Below are 22,744 nucleotides of genomic sequence, written 5' to 3'. Positions count from 1 at the left end.
ATAGTGTACAGTGTATTTAATCAGGTTGTTAGTTGTTTCCACCATTCACAGTAGTTGAGCACCTCACACCCTCCTAAGGGTAGGGGCTATGCCACCGGCATTGGCACACACATGTTACTGAGGTGAGGATTGTAGAGTGGGGAGATGGACATACACCCTGCTGTTAGCATGTTCAGTGTCATCCACATTGCAGATGGCATATATAGCAATGTGTGATTGTGCCTATTCTGTCTTGGTGGGATTACATGTGCAACAGATGTGTTACTTGCACAGGGACATACTTCCATGTGTACAGTCTTGTACCTGTACTGCATCCAAACCAAAGGCTCTGTGTGTTTACCCAGCCATGGCATGTGTACCACCCACTACACTTACTGGTGTTCACTGTAGAAGGCCTGCTGACACCACTACACCCATCAGCCATGTGGCACATGGGCAAACACAACACAATCAGAATAGATAATCATGCAAACAATACAAAATTGTTAATTACAACTATGATGCATCATGGCTGCACAGCTACACCTTCCAAGATATTAGCATTTCACTTTACTGCTGACAATATGCTACACATCATTCCATTGCTCCACTGTTGTACAGTCACCCTGTGCATCAGCACCATGTTAGCCTGTCCCTGCATCAATGTTACGGATGTCAGGGAGTGGCACATGTATCATCATATGCACAAGGTGTGTTGTTGGTTTGCCAGAGGTCTAGGCTGAGCCATACAATTGACGTGTGTGTGTGAGGGGGCTGAGAACTGTTATGGGCCACTGGTGATGTGTGTGCAGGTATGTGGTTGCCCTAGGTTTGTTGTTTATGTGTGTGGGTGTCTGCATGCACACAGTTCCTCCATATGGCTGCCCTATACAGGGAATTGTGAGACAACTGCAGACTGTATCTGGCAGGGTTTGCAATTCACCGTCACTGGCCACGAACATAGGACCTGTGTCTGACAGCTGTTTAGCAGCTCTGTTGCGTTTCTAATTTTGAATACCAACTTTGTATATTAACTATATAAATGAGGAGCTCGAGGTATAGATTCCCTGTTGGGAGCCACATGAGCTTATCTATTATCCGCCTTAGATGAGTGGTTTTGATTGAGGTGTCTAGTGACATAAAATGTAGTGAGGCATTGATGAGTTATGTTAATAATGCTACCAATGTGATATTGGGAGCATTAGAAATGGTTTTACTATTAATAAGGTTTAATCTGCTATGTTAGGCAGATATACATTGGCATGAGCGCATTAGTTCATCTTGCGCAATCCATGCCAATCCATTAGTACAGATTAAAAAAGGGAGTCTATAGTACAGAGATATGTATATATGATAATAAGCGTTTTATTACATTGCATGAAAGATGGAAGACTGATTATGGTGCAATGAACTTCATCTAGCATTTATAAGCAGTTGTGGTAACTCAATTAATTCAATTTAGTTGCTTTTATATATGACTAGACATTATACCATATGAATGGTTAATGACATATATATTTTGATGAGCATAATTATTGGCTTAACACTCGAGCTTTGCATCTCGACATCGTGATGGATTTATACAGTACCAATTTATGTCAACTAGAGTGGTTTGGAAGTGAATTGAGCTGATACTATATCTTTCGAGTGCTAAACAATGCATTTTTTATGTGCACATTTTAGGCATTATATATTTTAGATGCTTCACTAAACAATGAATGGGTGATATCTAATGAATTTGTGCATGAGAGGAAGTTTCTAAGGGCTATGTGTACATAGCATTAATGAAGTGTTTTAAGAAGTTTTAGTTAAAGTACATACACTATAAGGCATTTATTGCTTTATAAGCATTGAGCAGCTTGTGTGCTAATGTATTTAGGGTGATCGCATCACTTGAAGTAGTTTGATTAGTAAATGTGTGACTTTAGAATGCAATAAATATGCATATATGCTCTAATGTTGTCACTTTAAATGATATGCTCTAGTCACGTCAACGTGATTATGCAATGAGATGTCTCATTAGAGAGTTGGATTTTAAACTCAATAAGCATTTTTGAGCACATGATGAGATTGTAAGTATATATATATAATGTGTTTTCATTTTGTCTTATATTATGGTCTGAAGAAGCCACCTGTCCGGTGGTGAAAGCGCTAACTGAAATAAATGCTGCTTGTTTTATGTTCATGACGAATCCTTGAGTTTTTATATGTTGAGAGAATACGTGCTTCGTTCCACTGTATGTCTTATTTGCTTCTTGGTCTCATTATCGTCTTCTTGCAGTGGTTCGTTTATCTGTGTGGGCATTTGTTTTGCTTTTCTTATAAATAAATATATATATATATATATATATATATATATATATATATATACACATATGTACATATATGTGTAGATATCATTATGTGTTGTTTATATACCTATATAAATGTATAACTGCCGAGGTTCTGTAGACATACACAGCTGTGAATATGTATCACACATACATGTATCTGTATGTGGGATGCATACAAACATCTGGAACACACTCATGTAACTCTCTTTATTTCACAGCTGAACTGTTCTGCCTTGCTGCAACACAGACAGGTGTCACATGTGAACACAGACTAACATTAGGGAGGTATATATGGTGACAAACTTTAGATAAGCATATCATGCTGCTATGGCAGTTGGGCATGCTATGCTATACTTTAACATGACTGTCCTGCAGGTGGTGTGGTCTCTCACCCATGTGTCTATCATGGCAGTATTAATACCCCCACCAGCCATTGGCCACAGTAATTTACAGAACACAGATATCATGGATCACATCTTTGCCATTCACTGCTGATCTGCACATTTGACAGGTATGTCCCACTGCCCACAGGGACTGACACTACTGTCCAGTGCAGTTGTTGAGCAGAACATCATTACAGGAACAAATATTGATGGCAGATATGCATCCTTTCACATTGTACATCCTATTATTCTATGCCATATACTACATGCAATTAAATGCATATCCGTTTCATATACTGTTATGTTTTTTCTGCTGTAACACACCCCTGAGCTTTGTGACCTTTCTTGAATGTTTCTCTCTTTCTCTCTCTCATTCTCTCCAGTAGAGTGATTGAGCTGGTTTGAATAGATTGCAGCATGCTTTTGTTGGTATTGCACATGATCAGGTGGTGGCCTCTGCACCAGTCAGTGTCCACCAGTTACTAATTGCATGCAGCCTGTTGTGTAGTACATCAGATAACCAGTGTCATGGTAACCCTTATTTTAAATTGCTGTCTTCTGTGGGCATTGTCCCTTCACCTTTCCAGTATGGTGGACATCCTTCCTGTGTGTGGACATCAGTGTTATAGACAGCAGGTAGCAATACCTCTTACAGCAGAACCTGCAGACACAGGCCAAATCCACATTTGGGTAAGATTCCAGAACTACAGACAGCGTGAGTAGTGTTGTTGTGTGCATTGTTTCTTGCTGATCATACAGGGTTTTTGTGTACATGGTGCTTTTTCATGGAATGTTGTCTGTCTGCATACCTCTCAACTGTGGGCTTATCCATATAATATCAGGGGAATTGGCTGTTAGGTTTTGTCTGTACACCACACAGGTATTGTCCCAGATATATCAGTGGCATTCTGTCTGTTGAGTGCTATCAGTACATGGCTACATCCATTTGTATTTCAATGTCATATTCCTACATAAGGGTATGCTGCAATGAATCCTGTAACACCAGCAATTTCCAGGGTGTGTAACAGCAATAATGCAAATATGGCCCTATGTTCCTGCCTCAGTCCACCACATATATGCCAGTCTTTGTCCTGCTGTGATACACAAAGGGTTGTTAGGTAATGGCCTGTCATTATTTACCGCTAGCATTACTGCTGTCATTCCAGTCATGTCATGGGCACCCACACCAACTGTTGGGCCAAGTCCATATATATGGGGACAACAACTGGTGAACACATATGTGCCCTTGTACATTCCAGAGGTAAGTGTGTGGTACACAGTGTTCCTTGCCCTTGTACAGCCTTTTATGGGCGTGGGGGTGTTCTATGCCATTAACCTAGGCTATGCCACCTTTTCAGGGATATAACTGTTAAGACAAGGGTCATTCATTGTGATAGTGAGATGTTAGGTTAAGCAATGTTATGTACTTGATACTGTGACATTAACGCAAGTGCTGCTTTTCCCCCTAGGGCTTGATTACAGGATGTAATTGGAGGCTGCTGAACTACATCTGCAATTGTTGATTGTTACGTATCCTGAAGGCAAATCCAGTTTCTACTGTTGTAGTAATTGAAAGCCTTGGCCTGGACAGCATAGTATGGTATATATACACATTGCTTGCATCTACTGTTTTGTGTGGGCCTTGCATTCATCCCTGATTGCATATTTCAAATCTTATGTGGTGTAAGTACTGGCATACATTATTGTATAGTACACCAATAAAGGTTATATGTGTATGCATACCTGTGTGTTGTGTTATGTCCTCTGAATTGTGGGTGGGTATATGTTTAATGTCAGTATTCTCATTTGTGGGAATGGTTGCCGCACTACACATTTCACAGTTGGCAGTTAAAGGGCTTGTAGCTGAAGGATATACTTTGCACCTGATACTTCCACATATGTAAGGCTACTGATACCTTTTTTGTGTGTATATGTGTATGTACCTATATATAGTTCATATGGCTATATATATATATATATATATATATATATATATATATATATATATATACATACATACATATGAACATATGTATGTATGTATCTGTATACAATTGCTGTAATATGATTATTTGTGAGTCATACATTAATATATATATATATATATATATATATATATATATATATATATATATAGCTGTCTATCTGTCTACATTTACAGATATATATCTGTCCATATGTTCATGCATGTTCGGCTCATATTTTGGCCTGTTCCTCATTCGCTTGGCAATTGTCATGGATGATCGCAGCATTGAAGTCAGTAACTAGTGCCAACACTTTTGTGTTACAGACTTCATCTCCTTCTACATATGTGTTCTAATACATATAACTGTGTAACTAGCAACATTTTAAGTGTAATAGAGCATTAGTTGACATATATCCCTATTTGAACCCACAGGGTGGCATACTTTGTCCAGACGTCTTGCATTAGCAGGTTGTGTGGTATGATATTAATACATTTCCTGTACTGTTGACTGATTGTGCTGCATGATATGTTTGTGAAAACTTCAGGCTATGTATATCTGCCATGGTTTAGTGGTAAATCACTTTGTGTATGCAGTGCAGGGTCCTGGGTTTGTGCCTTGGAGAGGCAATTTATTTTGTTGCTGGGCAGAACAAGGGACGTTGGCTACAGAGTGATTAAGGCACTTTTAAGCAGTTGTAAGCGGGTTTGTGTGATGGTAAGCACTGCCAGCCTCCGCTTATGATGTTCATCGTGTTACACTGCTGTAGTCATCACACTTGGGTTATCTGCCGTCAGGCGGTCCTGCGTCGGCCCGAATTCCAAAGTCTTGGTCCGGCGTCAGTTGCTGTCGCTTCTTCCCTGACATCAGTGCGACAGGGGTATAAAAGAGGCAGCTGAGGCCATTTTCTTCAGTCTTTCTTGCCGCGCGGTGCCCGAAGCAGAAGCAGTTCGCAAGTGCCAGTCGGCCGTCTCCTGAAATTTTCAAATCGAATTTCAGACCGAAGTCTTCAATAAAGCTAAGTACCCCATTGGGGAACCTTTTCTTGCCTCAGTCCGATGTCAGAAAAAGTTAATAATTGCATTTCTTGTGGGAAACAAATACCTCATAAGGATTTTCATTCTTATTGTATCCCTTGCCTAGGCCCAGACCACAACGTCGCAGGTTGTCAGTTTTGTGCTAGGTTTAACAAACGAACTATTAAATGTCGGTTTGATTTCGCCCGACATTATTTTGGTAGAAAATTTAATTATACCATGCCGTCAGAGCAACTGACGACCAGGATGCATAAAAAGCGCAAAGATAAAAACAGGCAGCCGAGACCCAAACCGGACACCGAGGCCTCTGCTAGGCCAGTCACAGGTTCTCCGGTTTTCAGTGAGGTGCCTACACAGCCCCTGACGACCACTGATTTAGAACCCCAGCCTGCATCCGACTCCCAAGCGGAGATTGCAGGGCCTCCAGAGCCTTTATCTTTAGGCCCTTCCGACTCCATGGCTGAAGGGGATTCCAGTGCAGTTGAAAGGCAGTCAGTTGCTGAAGGTGTCTTCAGACCGACTACACTTACTATTAAATCCTATGCAAAACTGAAAACTCCATTAAAAGTAAGGAAGCCTGTACAGCAGTCTCCAGTGCAAGGCCCCATGCCTAAGAAACAGATGCTTAAGATGGCCGAAGACTTAATTACCCTAATCAGGGGTTCCCATCCCCCACCTGACAAAAGGCCTAGACAGGAGGAGGACTACGCTTCCTCTGACCAGGTTTCCATTTCCTCAGATTCTTCTGAGGAACAGGAGTACTCTTTTCCCCCTTATGAAGACTCTGATGCTGAAGAGTCTATTCCTTCAGCATCTCCCCCAGAAGACTACTCTTTTGGGGAAACTTTACATACCATGAGGGAACTTTCCACTGGGAAGGCCAGGATTACTCTGATTCTAAGAAAAGGCACCGAGAGTTCCTCTTACTACCCCAGCACAGACCCCTTGCTATTCCACATGTGTTAGACATTGTGGATGATGTTTATTCAGAATCTAGCCTTAACCCAGATTCATTACCTCCTGCACCAGCCAAACCAGACAGATACTACAGAGTCCCTGACTCACATAAATTCCTATATAAAAGCCTTGTTGCTGACCCAGAAACCATTTCCCAGGGTCCCAAAGGGTTAAGGCCTCTATTGCTAAAAATCCTGTACCGTCCAAAAGGGATTCTAAAGCACTAGACAGATGGGGAAAGAAAGTATATACCTCAGCTACTCTAGCTATGAGGGCCTTAAATTGCCAGTTTCACATGCTGAAATATCAACACTATTTGATGTCTCAATTAAAACAAAAATATGAGCACACATACAGAGCAGCCTGATTACAAGGAAATGCAAGATTTGTTGCATGCAGCAGAACAAGTGGGAAAACATACTTTGCAATGTGGATTTGATTCATTGGAAGCATCTTGCAGAGCAGCTGTAACAGCGTCTGTCATTCCTAGGCATGATTGGTTAAAAGAACAAACTTTACCTGATCATATATATAGATATAGCAAAGTTATTGGATGCACCCTTACAGCAGGATGTTTTATTTGGTGTGAAAGCAGAAGAGGTTTTAAAGAAAATGGAGGACAAGGCAAAATCTATGCAGATGGTCAAGGATTTTTTACAGGTTCAACCCCGTTTCAGAAGAAATTGGCCAACCAAAAACTGGTCCTTTCCAACTTCTGACAGACCACAGAGGGGCAAATACAGATGCCCAAGGGGCAGAGGTCAGCCACAAGGCTCTTACAAGCCACAACAATGGGGTGCCACAACCCAGAAAGGAGGAGAAGACAGGTCTCAAACTATCAGAAGACAATCACAATGACTTACCCCTCAGACTGCCAAGCAAATCACTCTTGGCAGCTCCCTTGGGAGGAAACCTTATACTTTTTGCAGACAATTGGCACATCATCACAAAAGACAAATGGGTCCTAAATATTGTAACTCAAGGATTCAGGTTCCACTTTCACACTTTACCAAGGATAAAAGGAATGCCAAACCTGCCATCAAATCAATGGGCAGAAGCTCAAAGACAAATTACAGCACTCATGGACATGAGAGCCATTCAACAGGTTCCTACACAGGAGCAAGGACAAGGATTTTACTCAAGACTCTTTCTGATTCCCCAAAAGGACAAAGCCTGGAGACCCATTCTGGACCTTTCAATTCTAAACACATACTTGGAAGTACCCAAATTCAAGATGCTCACACTACAGCAACTTCTTCCCATGCTGGGCAAGAAGGCTTGGCTAGTAATGATGGACCTCAAGGAGGCATACCTGCATGTCCCTATCAGACAAAATTGCAGAAGATACCTCCAATTTATAGCAGGTACAACTCATTTCCAATTCTCTGCACTGCCCTTTGGCTTATCTCCTGCACCCAGGGTCTTCACAAAATGCCTGGCACCAGTAATTGCATACTGCAGACAAAGAGGAATCCAAATATATCCATACCTGGATGACTGCCTTGTTCAAGCAGACAGCAAGGACATTCTTTTAAAACATCTGGCATTTGTAAAAAAACCTACTAAGTTGTCTAGGGTACACAGTAAACAAAAAGAAGTCAAAACTAGTGCCCTCACAAGACATAATATTCCTGGTTGCCAGCTTAAATACAATGGCCCAGATGGCTTATCTCACGCCAGACAAGCAAGGACAACTGACTCAATACTTCAAAATGATGGCAACAAAGACCCAACTCCTTGCAAGAACAATTCTGCAGGCCTTGGGATTCATGGCATCTTGCATACTACTAATACCATATGCCAAACTGCATATGAGGAAATTACAATGGTACCTGAAAAGCGTATGGACTCAACACAGCCACTGCTTGGAAACAATAATACCACTCATTCCCTGCCTTCAACAGGAGTTTCTATGGTGGGCTCAGGCATGTCACCTCAACAAGGGTCAGCCTTTCACCTTGCCCACAACCAGGCAAACAATGACAACAGATGCATTGGATTACGCCTGGGGAGCACACATGGCAGGACAGTGTATTCAGGTCAAATGGTCTGCAGATCAAATGCATCTCCACATCAATCAAAAAGAGATGCTAGCTGTACAAAATGCCCTAACAGCTTTCAAGGACCTCCTACATCCAGGACAACTTCTAATAAAGATGGACAACACCACAGTGATGTGGTACATAAACAAACAAGGGGGCACACATTCCTACCCCCTATGCAGGCAAGCAATGACCTTGTGGAAAACAGCACTGACCTACCAAGTTCAACTACAAGCACAATTCCTGCCAGGAAAGAAAAATACATTGGCAGACGAACTAAGCAGAAATATCATGGATCCTCATGAGTGGAAACTAGACCCACAAGTATTCACAATGATAACTCAAAAATGGGGGAGCCCAGGCATAGATCTGTTTACCTCCCCCAAAACTACCAACTGCAAAAGTTTTGCACAAGGACATACCACACACTAGCTTGGGAAGTGGACGCCCTCTCATTCAGTTGGAAAACACTAACAGTGTATGCCTTTCCTCCACTGCCTCTTTTGGCAAAGGTGCTGCTAAAAGCCAGATTAGAGAGGCCACAAATGATACTCATTGCTCCAGACTGGCCAGGCCAACACTGGTATCCAATATTAAGGAACATGGCTCAAGGCCCACCATGGATTTTGCCTCAAATTCCTCACCTGCTGACTCAGCAAAACAATCAGATTCTACACAGCCAGCTCAAGACTTTAAATCTGGCTGCATGGCAGATTATCTAAACAACCAGTCAACACTTCTCTCTACAGCTGTTATGGATGTCATTCTGGAGGCCAGGAGACCCAGCACCAGGAAAACCTACTCAGACAAATGGAAAAGATTCTGTGCCTGGAACTAGGCTAAAGGCCAAAATCCTCTTGTCCCAAATATTCCTCAGAGTCTGCAATATTTAACTGAGATGTTGCACAAAAGCCTTTCCTTTTCATCTATAAAGATCCACGCTTCAGCTATTTCAGCTCATTACAACATGGATCCTCCTATTTTTTCACATCCATTATTAAGACAGTACCTCAGAGGGGCTAAGAACATAAGACCGCCCCGAAGAGCACCAACATCAACTTGGGACCTCAATTTTGTTTTGGAAAAACTTACACTACCGCCCTTTGAGCCAGCTTTTTCAGCTGATTTACAATTTTTATCATGGAAAACTGCCCTGCTGCTAGCAATAACTTCAGCACAAAGAGTCTCAGAGCTACAGGTCCTAATGGTAGTGGAGCCTTTCATGATTTTTCATCAAGACAGAGTCTCTTTACAAACTAACCCTTCCTTTATGCCAAAGGTAGTATCCAGTGTGGCTCTAAACCAAACCATTCATTTACCCAACTTTTATCCAAACCCCCAGAACAAAGGGGAAAGGCTCCTACACTCTTTGGACATTCACAGGCAATTACGTTTCTACTTGGATAAAACAAAGGTTTTCAGAAAATCTGATCAGCTCTTTGTATCCTATGCTGCAGGATCTCAAGGAAATCCTATATCAAAACAGACCATTTCAAAATGGATAGGACATTGTATCTGTTTCTGCTACACACACCATGGGAAGCCTGTACCTGGTAACATTAGGCCTCATTCCACCAGGGCTACAGCAACATCAACAGCCTTCCTCAGAGGGGTACCAACCAAGGATATTTTGGAAGCTGCAACTTGGAGTTCAGTGCACACCTTCACCAAGCACTACCACTTACCTCTATACTCAAAAACCAGAGCTGGCTTTGCCACTGCAGTTTTGCAGGGCCTGCTAGCTTCTCCAAATCCTGTTTAGTACCAACCGCCCAGCCTTAGCTTTGGGATTCAACCTAAGTGTGATGACTGCAGCAGTGTAACACGATGAACATAGTACAGTTTTGTACCTACCATAAATGTAGATGTTCGAGTGTTCACACTGCTGCAGTCCAGGTTACCCTCCCACCTTCCCCTCTTCTTACCTGGGTTTTATCTATAGCTCCTTGTTTATACAATCTCTAAGATATATTTCTATATGGTGTATTTGCTTACAGCTGTAGCTATTGTTTTCTGCTTATGTAATTTACTTAGGATTATGTATTGCCTTCCTATTTGGGGGCACCTGACATCCGGGGCAAGAAAAATTGAAGAAAATGGTGTTGGCTGCCTCTTTTATACCCCTGTCGCGTAACCGATGCCGGACCAAGACTTTGGAACTCGGGCCGACTGCGGGACCGCCTGACGGCAGATAACCCAAGTGTGATGACTGCAGCAGTGTGAACACCCGAACATCTACATTTATGGTAGGTACAAAACTGTATTTTTTCTTACAGTCAGTTAGCTTCAAATTTCTCAACCTGTGTAGGCATAGCTTACCCCCGAGCAAACCCATGCAAACCCGCTTACCACTGCTTAACAGTGCTTACTGCCACTTACTCCTGCGCTAATTCCTTTAAAAGAAAAGAAAAAGAGGTTGATAGGAAAGTGGTTAAAAATGGGGCACAAAGAGGGAAAGACAGTAGGGAAAATAGCTAGGCATGTGCAGAAAGGGTATAGGAAAGCTCCATAGTTGCCTATTTCTTCTACAGCAACAGCTGTGCATATACACTATATTTGCAGGTACATTTGGACCTTGAAACCCCTGGGTGAGGGGTGAGGACAACATATATTCATTGTGATGCCAATTAGACCAGAGTACATGTGTCCAGTGGATACGTGTGCAAAATGGACAGTTATGTATGGGGCGAGATTTTTTTTGTGGGAATAGATTGCCCTTTTTTTTTTCAGGTGAGAGTGGGATGTTGGGGAGGGGTAGTAGGTATATTTAGGGAGGTAGGTTGGGTAGGTTAACAGACAAGACACACAAGACGCATACAGGGCCGGTATATGACACATGTGGGGGGTAAACACCTTGGACAGAGAGGGGTGTTTGGAAGTCACAAGCCCATGAGCCCCCAGTTGGAAACAGTGGAACTGAGGTCCCCACCCATGGGCAGTCACCACTGCACCTTCACAGCCCCGAAGGTGGCTGTGCTGGGGGCTTTGTAGGAGGGTCAGGCTCACCCTCTAATAGCGCCACTCGACCCTCAAGCTGGCATAGCCGCTCTCAATACTCCAGATCAAGCTCCCTATGCACCATGGCCCGGGTAAGCCCCATTCCTGCAGCGGTTCCACCCGAAGGTGGCACAGGGCCCACGGAGGAGGAGGTCCCAGGCTGGGCCTCAGATGTGCTGGTGTCCGGTACTATGGCCAGCCGAGGTGGAACAGGTGGGTCCGCTGGGACCGGCCTTCCCACACAAGCTGTGTTGTCACAGGTTTATGAAATATATGGGTCAGTAACAGTCAACAGCATTCAGGATTAGTTATAACAGCATGCATAGGTATTCCCATTAACCCAACACACCAGATTTAACACAGTTGCAGAGCAAGCAGAACACATGTATATATGGAACAACAGTGGCCATTACAGGAGTATGCAGGTTTCATTGCTGGCAACAGGCCACCAATATGGGTGTATTTTAACATGGCACATGCATAGAAACAAATGTGAATATTTATAAACCATTAGGACATGTGTCCCAACAATAGTTTACAGTGTACACATACCAGTTGAGGAGTGTCATTGGGTTATTATGCACATATGGTAGGGGTGAGAAAGAGAGTTCAATTAACAACTAATATATCCTTGTAGTTTTCACAACATTGTTAGTCACTGCAGTGGTCTTTCCCTTGCATGTATTATTACACTACACAATGGCCTTATATTGTACACTGGTATGTTTATAAATTAATATATACGTGACCTGTGTCTTACATACAGGTGTGACAGGCTGCAGGTGTTAATGCAATATATGTTGAGAATTGCTGTCATACACTTTGGGTGAGGTGCTAGAATGACAGATTTGTTTCCATATACATTCTCTGACTATGTACACGTTTGACTATCAGTTATTTGTCATTGACAGCTGCCTACATTTCTTGGATCATCACACTGGATTTTCAGGGGAACAGGGTATCAAGCTGGTGATATGGGTCATTTATCTGGACATGCTGGACAGATTGGAACAGTTGTGCGGTATGAATATGCATACTACTTACAATCTGAACATTCTAGCAAATTCTGTACTGTTGGGTATAATTATGCATACAGCTTTCTATCTGGACATTGTATCAAAATCTGTACAATTGTGGGGTATGATTATGCATACAACTTAGTAGCACTCCCAGGATTCAAACCTCTGCTGTGTGTGATAAAATATTATAGCTAACATCACAGTACACTGTGCTATCAGGGAATTTATGTAAAGCTTTCAACTGTTTTCTATCTAAGTCTCCCTAACTTGTACAATATGACTGATCTCTTGGCACATCCAACATTGTTGTGCAGGACTTCATACTACGGTGTGGGTGACACTGCTTAAGATACAACAGTAATATTTATAGTATGGAACAGATCGCCAACATATGAGAGAATAGTAAACAAAAGCACTCCATGTGTTATGCCTTTATTCACAGGCTATTACACATTTATTTCTCCTGGTACAACACTTTCTAAGGCTCTTATATTTATTTGTTATGATAGTACACACAGACTGATTACTAACCTGCCTAGCGATGCAGCCTTTGCAGCCTAGCATCATGGGCTTGCTGGTTCGCAGCCCGCTCAACTGCAGCTGTCAGAGAAATGCAGTGATATTTAGCCATACCTATCCATAGTATACACAAGCTAGGCAATTATTTACTACTTAGTAGAATGAGTACTTACTCTGTACTGGGGCATTGGGCATCTGCCGAGACTCCTGGATCCACTGTTCCAGTACATCCCACCTCCACAGCTTCAGGTCAGTATGGTAGTGCCTGACATGCTCACCAGTCCGGGGGATACCTGTGGTACTGGTGAGGTCATGGGCAAGATTGTCCCAGGACACCATTTTATACTGCGAGCCCTGGTACTGGCCCTGCAGTAGTCTCTGATCATGGTGTTTTACCAGGAGCCATACCATGATATTTGACTCCTGGATGCCCCAGCGCTGCACTCTAAATTGAGTGCCTTCACCCACACCAGCCATTCTGCCTGCAGTAGGAAGCTACAACCAGTTATGGGAAGTATTCCCACCTGTGGGGTTTAAATACAGACATTTTCCCACACTTTCCCGTGATTGGCCAGTTTTGAAAAGGCTAGGCTATGGGCAGACCTGCTTACATAAGGCTGGCACTGCTTGAAGAGGTATACCACTAGACAGATTGAACTGGCTCCCCTACACATTGCTTACACTTACTAACTTGAGCTGTGCTGCAGTAGCATTGGTTAATAGTTAATTAGCACTATATTTGCCATTTGGCAATGATTTATTCTTCATTACAGGTTATATATGTGTCTGGTATCCATAATTCATGTGTACATACACTGTATGGGGACCTCGGGACTTCTACACTTTATTACAATAACACCTCAAATCTATGCTTACTGCAGTACTCCAGTTCACATATTTATGTTCTGTGGCAGGTTATACAACATCACACTGTACATAAATTCAGTTCACATGTTTGGTTTGATTTTCCTGTGGTGAGAATTAGTTTGCTGATACCTCATTCATAAGTATTGCTATGATGGCTTAGTGGTTAACTACTGTGACTATAGTGTGCAGGGTCCTGAGTTTGAGCCTTCCAGAGGCAATTTATTTTGTTGCTGGACAGAACATGGGCCATTGGATACAGAGTGATTAAGGCACTTTAAAGCAGTTGTAAGCGGGTTTGCGTGGGTTTGCGAGACGGTAAGCACTGCTAACCTCTGGTTACAGTTTCTTACACTCAGCTTCTATTTTGCTTAATCTGTGTAGGCAATGCTTACCCCCATGCAAACGCACTTAAACACGCTTACTACTGCTTATTTGTACTTAAACCTGTTTACTAATGCCTTATTCATTATGACACTGACACTTCACATGTGCATTTAATGCAGTACTCCAGTTCACATTTAAATGTTATTATGTAGGTTACATGGCAAAAAGATGTAAAATTATGTCCATATACAGATTTCACATGGAAAATGATATGTGCTGCAGTGGGACTTGAACTGGGAATGCCTATTCATTAGGTGTGTGCTCCAACCACTACACTATTGCTGTGCTGCTTTATTTGCATATATATTCCTTGTTATCCTCTTCAGTCTTTTCAGCTGCTTTAACCATAGCTAAGCAATGGGCACACCCGCACAACTATAGTTAGCTGTACTCGGGGTTTTAAAAAAAATAAAATAAAAGGGTCTCTTCATTTTATTTAAATTTACTGTTGCTGTTGTACACATGGGGACTGTTGGTGGGGATACGCGGACCCCTATGAGCGGTCTCGCTCATTTATTTACACTTTCTTCTGTTCTATTTTGCAGGGGCATGTTTATTATGAGAGCTCTGCTCTCAGACATGCCCTTTGCACTCGTCCACGCTCCACGTAGGATTTGGAGCTCAGGCAGTACGCCTTCATTAATATGCATAGAGTGCTGCCGTCCTCCTCTTAAACTGCCGCTTCCGTGCAGGACTAGATTAGTCCTGCACGGAAGTTTAGTAAATCCTGGGGATAGTCTTAGCTGCAAGTATTTTACATCACAGACCGTGTTGACATGATTTCATTGCACACATTATACATCATTTATAATCTACCCAATCGTTGTCAGTCAAACATTACATAGCTCATTCAAATCTTGTCGTCTTTCAAACCTCATTCCTCCCCTGTATGTATTGTTCCCACAACTCCCATTTTTTTCCTATATAATTTGCTCCTACCCTTTTTTAAAGATCTAAATTCCAGTTGATTTATCTCTGTTGCTCTATTCACTACTTCTAGTAGAGTTGGTTTAAATTTTGATTCCCATTTTCTAGTAATTGCTTTTTAGCAGCCACCATAATTAGACGCAGCAAGACCTTGCTATGTCTAGGCAATTCCGATTCTGTATCATAGCTCAGAAAAATTATTTCCCTAGTTACACTAATTTGCTGACCAGTAGTTTGCAGGGAATCTTTAAAGTCTGCCAGCTCATTACACTCCTAGAAAATATGTTGCCAATTACCTCTTTCTTCCCTATCACATTTACAATATGTGCTGTCTACCTTTGGAAGAATTCTCTGGAGTCTACTTGGGGTATAAAAATATCTATGTAAAAATTTCCAAGCAAAAATCTTAGATCTTCTAGATTGCATTGCATATTTGAAAGACAAACGTATATCTCCAGAAAACAATGCACAACCATCATGTACTATTCCTTCTGAGGATCAGTACATTCAGTAAGCTGAATGCAGTCAGTAAACATTTGAATAACGAATGTTCCTGACATAACCATGTTGCAGAAACATGTCACACATGCCAGAGAGTTTCATTTCTGTGGCCTGCAAAAGACGGTCTTCATTTTTTTTATAAACTGCAACTCACAGGACTTCTTCATGAGCAATGCATTTCACTGCCTGCTAAATAATTAACCTGTTGTGTGAATGCATACACTCAACCAAAACAATCTTGCTTACATACTTTGCATTTACTTCCTGTCAATGATACACCAATCAATATTTTGTTGTGCAGTTGCAAAAGTAACAGCTATATACACTTCACAAAATATATTTCAATTATAACAATATTCAGATGAAAGGTGCTGGTTTCAGATATAATGTATTAGATTCCATATGTATATGTATAACACGTTTCATTGCCTTGCCTTATGCTTATCACGCTCATTCATGTGAGGTGCTACCCACTGAGTCTTATTGTAGCAGCACCAGTAACAGTCAAGGACAAACCTCCTACACACAGTGTTTTATTATTACCAATGTAAAATCATTATTCCATTTCTGATAAAAAATGAGTCATGTTGTAAGTGGTAATGATTTAATTATATTTCTTTTTTTTCCAAAATGTTTAAATTAATTTTATAAAACAATAACTTTTATAGTATAGTAATCAGAAAAAACAAATAAACTGTATACAATGTCTATAACAACTAAAAAGGCAATATACATAGGAGAACACTTAATATTTCTCTAACAGATCGGCCAATTTTGTCCAAGAAATTAAATGATGAGTTGTGCTGTTAATCCTTGCTTTATAGTAGTAATCTCATTCTTACAAATGTATTTCACAAGATGAATGAACTTTAAAAACAGGAGTAGATTGGGATTTCCAGTTCTTAGTAACAATTTTTCCTGCTATAGAGAGAATAGACCATAGTAAAAATTTTTGTTTTTTACGAATGACTTCAGGAACAGGAATGTTGAAAAGGATAAGGGAGTCAGAAATTATACAGTTGTCATTCCACAGAGCTTTACAAAGATATTTAAAGTCTAACCAAAATGGGAAAATTATTTTGCAATTAACAACCATATGTATCCAGTCAGCATCAGGGTGTCCACATCTCCAGCATTTCATTTCATCTTTCTTGTACATTATTATTAGTCTATGTGGGATGAAAAAAACATCTATGTAAAATTTTCCATGTTTATATATGCCAGAACAGGGAAGATGTGGATTCTTTCACCGACTGTAAACAAAGTTTTTTAATCTTTTTCTGAGAATACTTGTCTATTACCTTCACTTGAATAATTCCAAAAAGAAACATCTGTTTTGCTAAAATCATTAATGAGAATTTTATACATAACAGATATGTATGAAGTGTTCTTGTGTGCGCTATTAATAATTGTTGAGATAAAATCCAAGATATTTAAGTTACTGTTATTGTATGCCTCTAATGAGGGTACGAGCTTAGTATGTATAACATCCTTACAAGTGTGGATGCCCAGCCAATTGCAATTTTGCAAACAATATCGGCTGATCAAGTAGTCTGCAGAACTTATTTTATTAGCTGAGAGAAATTGATTCCAAGATAATAGGTCACCCGTCTTAAATTCTAACATTTTCTGACTATCAAAAGGTATCAAACATTCATTTGTGTAAGCAATAGAAAACATAATTATTAATAAATTCTTAATTAACTGATTAGAAAACATAAGTTTTTTAAACAACAGTAACCTTTGGTTTATAAGTGGTATGAGAACAAGCTTTGACCTTTCACTTTGAATGTATATTTTTAAAATCCATATAAAGATGTTTGTATGTATTTGAGTATATGGTTCAAACAATTGTCCTATTACTATTAAGAAGTAAGGTTTCACGTATTGATTTCCAATATGATGTATAAGAAGTATTATTCCAAAGCATCAGTATGCTAATAAATGCGGAGTTTAAATAAAATCAATATTTGGAAACCCTATACTTCCTTCATCCCAGCTTGTGGTGTACCAGAGAAGAGAAATTTTGGGGTTTTTTTGGGGGGATACCAAAGGAAGTTGAGTAATAAGTTATTAATTTTCTGTTTAATTTTGACAGGTGGGGGAATTATTAGAGCTTTGCCAATGAATAAGATTTTAGGTAACAATATTGTTTTGATTAAAGTTAGTTAGTCTTCAAATGTGAAGAAGAGTCTGTTGCAACCGTCTGTAAGACAAGTAATTGAGTTTATAAGTTGTTGGTAATTAGATGTGATTTTTTATAATTAGATTCAATAATGATATCTAGATATTTAATATGCGTGCCCTCCCAGTTTGTCTCTTTTTCATCTAAGTTTCATAGTAACATTTTTATTCACTAAAAGTGTATATGTTTTGTTGTGATTTAATTATATTTCTGATTGGTCTATATTAGTATAATGCATTAAGTAGATTTCCTTACTCATAGTTCTATGTGTTTCCTAGATCGTGTCTGAAAGTTGTTTGAGTTGTTCAGTACTCTGCCCCTATTAGCAAACAAATAAATAAATATGTCTATATGAGGAGTGTTATACTGTGGTCCTGGCCCACATTCCTTAGCCTGTGGTTAGCTTTAATGTATTCCATCATATGAGGTCTTGAACCTTACTACTGTTTCTGAAACTGCTACCTCTTCAGGAAGGATATTTCACCCTTTATATTAAATGTTTCTTGGCTGAGTCTTTAAGTTTGTAAATGCCAACTATTTCCTTTAGTTCTCACAAACCCATTTCTTTTTTTTTTAACCTCACCGGGCAATCTGAATTAATTTAAGACGATTAATGCACTGAGGCACAATCTACCTCTACATTCTTTTTTTATGAATGTGTAAGCTAAGTTTGTCTAGTCTCCCTTCCTATGATTTATGGTCTGGACTGCTGTTTTTGTTGCCCTTCTCAAAATCACCTTTACACTAGGTCCTTAAGAATGATAAGATATCCAGAAATACTAACATTGCTCTAGATGGGGGGTTACCAACCAGCTGTCTGTACTGAAAAATAACGTTTTAATTTCTGTTTCCTTGCAGTTATGTTTCTGATGCAACAGACATTCTAGCAGCTTTCTTTGCTGATCTTTCCATGTTTTTTTTGCTTCCATTTCAGTTATTTGATGTGACTCTGAGGACTATTTCTTTACATTTATTTTTATTATTATTATTATTAATCCTGTTGCTTCCAAGTTATGAACTGTTTATCCTTTTATTTAAGTGAGTTTAAGCTGCCATGTTTAGACCTTTCTGACAACTCTGAAAGTATGTTCTGATCTTTTATCTACCTTCTTGCATATCACCTGTATTACAGAACTCCTGTGTCCTCAGTAAACAAGCAATTATGTCTTTCTTTATCATCAGCAACATTGTGTACTGAAAAGAGTTAGCTGTAGTTCTAAGTCCAATGTTCACAATCCTTTGGACAGAATGAGATCCACTTTCTTTGGCCCTCTATTCCCTATAGCTTTTCCAACGCTTTTAGCAGCATTATATTTTGCATTCCACATCTTCCTTATTTATTTACTAATTCTTAGGGAGATGATGTGAGATGCTGAGCATTAGAGAATGGGAAACTGTGCATCAGCACCCTGATTGAAGAATGAATGTTCTCCAGCAGGGTATTAATGTACAAGTAATGCCTGCTGAAAAACATGTCCACCGTTTCACGGCAACAATATAAGCTGCCGTAGCATTCGGAGTGAGAAAACGGAACGGCCGCCATTATTTTATTCTTGCTAAGCAGTGTTTTTGCTGTTTGGTGAGTGTAAAATATAAAACAAAGAAAACTAAAAAAAAAGGGGTGTGTGTGTGTGTGTGTGTGTGTGTGTGTGTGTGTGTGTGTGTGTGTGTGTGTGTGAGTGTGTGTTAGTGAGAGTAAGCTAGCCATTATTTTATACTCGCTAAGTAGCACTTTTGTTGTTCAGTTAGTGTAAAAAAAAAAAAATGAAAATAAAGCATTTGTGTGAGACTGTATGCATATATATGAGTAAGAGAGAAAGAACAATCGATCAAATGAAACAGAAAAGTGTGTGTTTGTTTCTGTCTGCATGTGTGCGTGAAAGCAGAGAGACTGTGTGTGTGTGTGTGTGTGTGTGTATGAGTGAGAGTGATCTTGTGTGAGTGAATGTGTGTATGAAAGCAGGGGAGACTGTCTATGTGTGTATGGCAGACAGAATGGGCTGTATATAAAATTGTTGTGTTTCACTCGTTTATTATCTTTTATATATGTTTGATGTAAAATGCTTCCTGCAACACCATAACATATACTACAGCAAGTTTGAAACATTAGGTGGAGGATGTATTTTACATTAAAAATATATACAAATATAATATAATACTTAAAAAAAATAAATAAGCAGGTAAAGACAGCAATTTTACAGAGAGCCCATTCTCCAAGCACAATAATGCCCTCCAAGGTGTGTGTTACTGTATAATTAACACTCGCCCAGGGGTGTTATGAGGTCCAGTGCCACAGGCAGAGGGCCTCTAGACCCCTGGAAGGGCATTAATTAGACATTAATACACAGCCTGGAGGACATCATTGCACTTAAGAGAATGGGCTCTCTGTAAAAATATTGTGTTTTACTTGCTTATTTATTTTTTTAAGTACTATATTATTTTTTTGTATATATTTTAATGTAAAATAGTTCCTTCACCTAATGTTTCAAACTTGCTGTAGTATAAATTAATGGTGTTGGGAGGAAGCATTTTACATCAAACATATATAAAAATAATATAGTGCTTAAAAAATAATAACCAAGTAAAACACAACAATTTGACATAGAGCCCATTCTCTCTCATACACACATACACAATCACACGTACATGTACACAAACTCACTCACGCAAGATCGCTGTCACTCTCTCTGTCTCTCTCACACACACAGGCTCTTCTACTTTCATACACCTATTCAATAACACAATATCACTCTTGCTTTCTCTCTCACTCTCTCGATCTCTTTCTCTCTCTCTCTCTCTCTCAGACACACACACACACACACACACACACACACACACACACACACACACACACACACACAGTCTCTCTCCGTTTTTTCTTTTTTTTTGTTTTACATTTTAATCTTGCTAAACAGCAGAACCACTGTTTAACGAGCATAAAACAATGGTGGCTATTATTTTATTTATTTTTTTTTTTTTGCAGTCCGAGCTCCACAGCAGCTTGACATGCTACAAAGCATCAGACTCATTTGTCAGCAGGCATTACTTGTACTTTAATACCCTGCTGGAGAATGCTCTTCCTCCAATCTGGGTGTTGATGTACAATTTGCCCATTCTCTAATTACACATGAACACACATCCTGTCAGGCATTATTGCTTGCATATACCTCACAGGTCATATAGTTCCAGAATACAGACTCGGAAAGAACTAGTAAAAAAAAAAAGAAGTACTGGCTCACATTTTATACATTTCCTGTGGGTCTCCAAACAAAACAAAAAAAGAAGAAAAGCAGGCTAGTGCTATATGGAGAAAATCATGTTTTAGTAAGATATACTATAACATACCATTAAAAAAAACACTGGCTTCACTCAAACAAGCATAATCTGCTATAAAATACAAAATGTAATGAAATGAATTCATATTACAACCAGAAACATCCGACATAATAAAACATCAGTTAGATATGTAATGATGGATGAAGGAACTGTAATCATTTAGCTTTTCTAACATATAAAATTCCATTTGTAGAATGATTATCTCAAAAGTTTCACTGTGAGATCATCCTCTGCATGTCCAAATGACCCAGTTCCATATTAAAGAGAAAAGTAAAATCTTCAGGCTGACCTGTAACATCAGCTTCAATTGAGGTAAGTTTGTATATTTAGTAAACATGTTTTGTGTTTTTATTAAGCTAACATCACTGACTTTTGACTTGCTACAAACTTTAGTAGGTCCATAGTTTTGTCTTTTGGTTTGCTATATAGCTGCTTACAACTGTGGTTGTACAGTTCATAGTCTAGTATCTGGTAGAGTGGCTGATTTCAAACATGAATTATCTCTGTAGAGTGCAAACATTAACCATGGCATACATATGGTGTACAGCAGCTGAAAATAGGTATAAGGCATATTATCAAAGGGCTGCTTTAGACTTCTGTTAAACCACTCTGTTATTAAGAATCTAACATAATTTATGGAGTTTAGTTCAGATTAGTAAACTACTTTACAACATTTAGTTCCCAGTTCATACCCATGGTTTCAAAATGCAACACCAATACATTAGTATAAAGTACCTTCTTGTGATGGTGGAGTTTGCGACTTGCATTTTGCTCCATATAAGATGATTTCTTACAGAACACTTCACTGAACAGTGGTTTAGTCTGACAGAATTTGCAGATTTATTAGCTTGATTTGTAGTCAGTATTTGATTTGTTTGAAATAAGGCATGGTATTCAAGCCTTTCAGCATCTTCATTTTTTCCTTTGGCTAGATAAGACAAAAGAAACGCATTCATCTTTGGTTTGTTTCTTTGGTATATGAACTAAACTTATGCTGAACTAATTGCCTGCTTCTGAAAGAACTCTTGTCACTGTGATTTACTGTAGAATCTAAACAGTTATTCAGTGATTTCTTTCGAAGACCCACGGAAATGTTTCCTCAGAAAACTGCAGTACGCATTGTTGATCCCTTGCCAATAAGAAAATAATTTTAAGAGAAACTAAGTGATAATTGTCTGTACTCTAATCTTACTTACCTTTTAGTTTGTCATTTGCCTTACATTTGTTTAGCAGATCAAGGATAAAACTAGAGGCAGCAAGTTAAGCACATTAAAAGATACATCTAGAGAAAAATTAAAATAAATACAATAAAAA

Source organism: Protopterus annectens, chromosome 2.part0, assembly GCF_019279795.1.
Source record: "Protopterus annectens isolate FY-2018-M chromosome 2.part0, PAN1.0, whole genome shotgun sequence".
Classification (NCBI taxonomy): Eukaryota; Metazoa; Chordata; order Ceratodontiformes; family Protopteridae; genus Protopterus; species Protopterus annectens.
This window is presented reverse-complemented; position numbering follows the sequence as displayed.